Here is a 5723-nt window from a genome sequence, read left to right on the forward strand (position 1 = left end):
GGAGCTGAATCTGCTGGCACCCTGATCTCAGACTTCCAGACTCCTGAATTATAGAAACAAATTTCTGTTGCCTAAGCCATCCACTCTGTGATCTTTGTTATGGAGTCCGAGCTGAAAATACAAACACCCAAACCAGAGCCCCCTTTTCAGTCTCAGACCCAGCTTTAAGAAATGTTGGCCACAGCAGTTATTCCTTCAGGTAACAACTAATCAGTGAGTGTCTCTGTACCAGGTATTATTCTAGGCCTAGAGATCACTCATCAAACACCTGCTCCCTGGTGCTAACAATCTGTTAAGACAAACCAAAAATAAAAACATAAACACAGGAGTAGATTAGATGGGTGTGTTCTGGTAATCTATTGCTGAATAACGAATAATCTTAAAACAACAAACTTTTTATTATCTCTCATTCCATGGGTTGACTGGGCTCAGCTGAGCAGCTTTTCTGCTCTATGTGACATAGACTGGGGAAGCAGTCATCTGGAGCCTCACTGGCCCTAGACATTCAAGCAGGCTCCCTTCCAGGACAGCAGTTGGTGCTGGTTGTGGGCTGGGTGGCCTGAGTTCTCCTCCACCTGCTGCTCCACATGGCCTTGCTGCTCCAGGCTCTGCACCTGGTATTTTGAGGGTCTATTTCAAGCAGCCAAGTCAAAGCTACAGGCACCTTCTGTGCCTTCCCACTGCACCTTCTGCCCCAGGCTCTGTCCACTCTCTCCTCTTCTACTCACAGGAGTACCAGCTCATTTCCCACTGAGGAGCCGGCTCTATGGAAGAGTCTGAGCTCTGTGCCAGGGCTGGGAGAAGGAAAAGGGTCCTAGGCCAGGGGCTGAGGAGGGAGAAGGGGCACAGCCAGAATGAAAATTGGAGGGTTGAGGGAGATGATGGAGGCAGATGTTTTCACATCACCATTTTTCTCTCATAATACAAGGGAGCCATCTTTCGCCAGGCCCAAGGACATGGACAGTGCAGCAGGAACAGCAAAATATTCCACATGAAACAAAAATATAAGTGATTCATCCTGCCGCTGTCTTTTTCCTCATTTTTATTCTGGCCAATTTTATAAGTAAAATTGGGACAAATCTTCCTTATAGAAGAATGTCAGAAGATATATGAAGAAAATCCCCCTTCCAGGAGATGGAGCTTAATATCTCCAGCCTTAGATGTGGGCTGGACTTGCTAACTTACTTCCAAAGAATAGAGTATGAAAAGGGAAAAATAATAATCTTACAGAGGTGAAAATGAGGCATGACACCACCTTCACCAAGTGATCAAACTCATATTGATATCATGCACTGAAATGATGTGACAAGAAGGGCACTTCACCTCTATGGTGTTCTCCCTCTGACCTCATTATCCCAATCTAATCATTAGAAAACATCAGACAGGGCAGCGCCTATGGCTCAAAGGAGTAGGGCACCAGCCCCATATACAGGAGGTGTAGTTCAAACCCAGCCCTGGCCAAAAAAAAAAAAAGAAAGAAAGAAAGAAAACATCATACAAACCCAAATTGAGTGACATTCCAGAAATTACCCAGTACTCTTCAAAACTTTCCAAATCATGAAAACAGGTAAAGATTTTTTTTACTTGTAAAAAAAAGAAAATCAATTAATGTAATCTATTATACAACAGGCTAAAGAAGAAAAATCACACCATGGGATCCACAGATGCAGAAAAAGTATTTGACAACATCCAACATCCATTTGGGATGACTTAAAGAAAAAACTCTCAGCAAGCTAAGAATAGAGGCAAACTCACTTACCTTGATAAAGAAAACCTATAAAAAGAAATCCCCCAGCTGGTGGAGCCTGTGGCTTAGTGGGAAGGGCGCTGGCCCCATATACCAAGGGTGGTGACAAAGTGAAACTGTCTCAAAAAAAAAAAAAAAATCCCCCAGCTAACATCATACTTCCTGGTGAGAAATTAGAATCTTCATGCTAAGATCAGGAACAAGGCAAGAGTGACCCTCTCACCACTCTTTTTTTCAACATTGTACTGGAAGTCTTAGCTAATGCAGTAAGACAAGAAAAGAAACTAAAAGATAGACACTTTGGATAAAAAGAAATATAATTGTCTTTGTTCACAGATAACATGATTGTCTATGTAGAATATCTAAAAGAATCCACACCAAAAAAATCCTGGAACCTGTAAGCAAGTATAGCAAAGTTGCAGGATAGAAAATTGATATGCAAAAGCCAATTACTTTCCTATGTACCAGCAATGAACATGTGGAATTTGAAATTTAAAACACAATATCTGGCTCAGTGTCTGTAGTATAGTGGTTACGGTGCTAGCCACATACACCAAAGCTGGCAGGTTCGAACCTGGCCCAGGCCTGTTAAACAACAAAGACAACTACAACAACAACAAAAAATAGCCAGGTGTTGTGGCGGGCGCCTGTAGTCCCAGCTACTTGGGAGGCTGAAGCAAGAGAATCACTTAAGCTCAAGAGTTCGAAGTTGCCGTGAGCTGTGATGCCACAGCACCCTACCAAGGGCAGCATAGTGAGACTGTCTCAAAAAATAAATAAATCACCATACCAAAAAAAAAAACCCCACAATACTAATCACATTAACACCCCCCTCAAATTAAATACTTAGGTACAAGTCTAACAAAATATGTACAAGATCTATATGAACAAAACTCCCAAACTCTGATCAAAGAACTCAAAGAACTAAATAAATGGAGAGAGAATCCACATTCATGGGCATGAAAACTTAATACCATCAGTACATCAGTTCTTTCCAACTTGATCTATAGAATTACAGCAATTCTGATCAAACCCCAGGAAGTTATTTTGTGGATGTTGACAAACTGATTCTAATGGTTTTTTTTTGTTTGTTTGTTTGTTTTTGAGACAGAGCCTCAAGCTGTCACCCTGGGTAGAGTGCTGTGGCATTACAGCTCACAACAACCTCCAACTCCTGGGCTCAAGCGAGTCCCCCCTCCACCTCCCAAGTAGCTGGGACCACAGGTGCCCGCCACAACACCCGGCTATTTTTTGGTTGCAGCCGTCGTTGTTGTTTGGCGGGTCCGGGCTGGGGATTCGAACCCGCCACCTTAGGTGTATGTGGCTGGCACCTTAGCCGGTTGAGCTATAGGCGCCGAGCCCTGATTCTAATGTTTTTAAAGAGGCAGAAGACCTAGCTGCACAATACTGACGGAAAACAAAGTCAACTTGACTTTCCATAGTGCTTGCTTTGGCAGCATATATACTAAAATTGGAATGATGCAGAGAAGATTACTATGGCCCCTACGCAAAGATGGCACACAAATTCACGAAGCATTCCAAAAAAAAAGACTTTCCATAAAGCTACTGTAATCATAAGAGAGTAGTAATTAGTCAAGCCATGTGGGAAACAAAATAGAGGTTCTTCAAAAAAATTTAGAAATAAGCCAGGAATGATGGCCCATACCTGTAATCCCATTGCTTTGAAAGGATCACTTGAGGCCAAGAATTCTAGACCAGCCTGGGCAATATAGCAAGACCCTATCTCTACAAAAAAATATTTTTAAAAATTACTTGGGCATAGTGGTGCATAACTATACTCCCAGCTACTCACATGAGGCCAGGAGTTCGAGGTTGTAGGGAGCTATGATTGCACTACTGCCTTCCAGTGTGGGTGACAGAAGGACATCCTGTCCCTTAAAAAGAAATTTAAAAAAAGAACTACTATATGATCCAGGGATCCCACTACTGTGTATACCAAAGATTATGAAATCAGTACATCAAAGAGACACCTGCATTCCCATATTCACTGCAGCATTATTCTCAATAGCCAAAATATGGAATCAATCTAAGTGTGCATCGATGGATAAATGGATAAAGAAAATGTAGTATATATACGCAATGGAATACTAGTCATCCTTTAAAAAGGAAATCCTTTCATTTGCAACAACATGGATGAACCTGGAAGACATTATGTTAAGTGAAATAAGTCAAGCACGGGCCAAGTGCAGTGGCTCACTCCTGTAATCCTAGCAGATTGCAACTGCCTCCCTAGCAACTGCCTTAGGGGGCCAAGGCATTTGGATCACTTGAGCTCACAAATGCAAAACCAGCCTGAGCCATAGCAAGACACTATCCCTACTTAAAAAAAAAAAAAATTAGCTGGGTATCGTGGCGGTGCTGTGAGCTTTGACACCACAGCACTCAACCCCAGAGCAACTGAGTGAGACTCTATCTTAACAACAACAACAAAAAGACTCTACTATAATTCAGAAATAACAAAAAGTAAATAAACTTTATTTTATTAAAGGTGTGAGCCACTGCTCCTGTCCTAAACATCTAGTGCTATGTGTGTCTCACAGTTCTGGAGGCTAGAAAATCCAAGAGCATGGCATCGTCCTCTGTAAGATCCATCCTGCAGTATCATTTCACGACTAAAGGTAGAGGGGCCAAGGGACCAAACTTATCCTGCTCACCAGAAGCCCACTCCCACGATAATGGCATCAATCCATTCAACCCAAACAAAAAAGGTCCCACATCTTTTTTTATTTTTACATTTTGAAATAGGGTCTTACTCAGTTGCTTAGGCTAGAGTGCAGTGGCACAATCATAGCTCACTGCAGCTTCAAACTGCAGTGAGGAGGAACTCAAGTGATGCTCCTGCTTCAGCCTCCTGAGTAGCCCTGGGCCTACAGGTGTGCACCACCATGGCTGGGGAATTTTTGTATTCTTTGTAGAAAAGAGCTCTTGCTTTTGCTCAGGCTGGTCTTGAACTCCTTGCCTCAAGTGATTCTCCTCCCTCAGCCTCCCAGAGTACTAGGATTACAGGCCTGAGCCACTGAGTCCAGGCAGTTCAATCTCTTAATACCTTCAGAATAGCAATTAAACTTCTTCCTTCCTTAATTTCTTCCTTCTTTTTTTTTTTTTTTTTTTTTTTGAGACATAGTCTTGCTCTGTTGCCTAGGCTAGGCTACGGCCCCAGCCTAGCTTGCAGCAACCTCAAACTCACAGGCTCAACAGATCCTCCTGTCTCATCCTCTGCGCCACCATGCTCAGCTTATTATTCTATTTTTAGAAGAGATGGGGGTCTCACTTTGCTCAGGATGGTCTCAAACTTCTGACCTCAAAAGATTCTCCTGCCTCAGTCTTCCAGAGTGCTAGGATTACAGGCCACTTCTAGCCAGCAATTAAATTTCAACATGAGTTTTAACGGGTACGTTCAAATCATACTAGGCAAACTGGTTTATGTATATTTATTTTCATTCCTTCATGATCTGCAGCTCATCCAATCCAACTCCTAGCATTTTCCTTAATTCTAACAGATGAACAAAGCCAAAATTCACAATTCTATTGTAGTTATGGCTTAGGACCACCTACCTACTATTATTATTTGAGTTAGTCCATTGTGGAGTTTATAACCTAAAGCAGAAACTCAGGTTGTTGGAACATCATTTTCAGAAAAGATTGTTAGTATATAGTTTAGATTATCTGGCAGAAATCCCATTTGTTGTTTTGCTTTTTCTCAATAGCTACTATTCTTGTTTTTCATTTATAAATGTGCTTAATTTCACTTCAATGTAAGTTGCTTGTGGGTTGTTTAAATTTATACTGTACAATTTCACATATCTGTAATAACACTACTTTGGGCTCTTAGATTCTAACAATTAAGTCTTTAAGCTATACACACATTGCAACTCAAATATGAGTCACTCATAACCCAATCACTAAGAGACAAGAGAGAAAGGGAAATAACAGGCTTATCTTTTTTTTTTTTTTT

At 41.5% G+C, this 5723-nt stretch overlaps 1 non-coding gene across 1 annotated transcript; it reads left to right on the forward strand.

The window, feature by feature from the left end:
- Positions 1 to 3188: 3188 nt before the first annotated feature.
- On the forward strand, positions 3189 to 3295 carry LOC111725119. The gene has a single exon (XR_002773261.1). It is a non-coding gene; the product is annotated as a U6 spliceosomal RNA (small nuclear RNA).
- The last annotated feature ends 2428 nt before the right edge of the window (positions 3296 to 5723 follow it).

The sequence above is a fragment of the Otolemur garnettii genome, unplaced genomic scaffold, assembly GCF_000181295.1.
Source record: "Otolemur garnettii isolate 467f Iridium unplaced genomic scaffold, OtoGar3 scaffold00031, whole genome shotgun sequence".
Taxonomy (NCBI): Eukaryota; Metazoa; Chordata; class Mammalia; order Primates; family Galagidae; genus Otolemur; species Otolemur garnettii.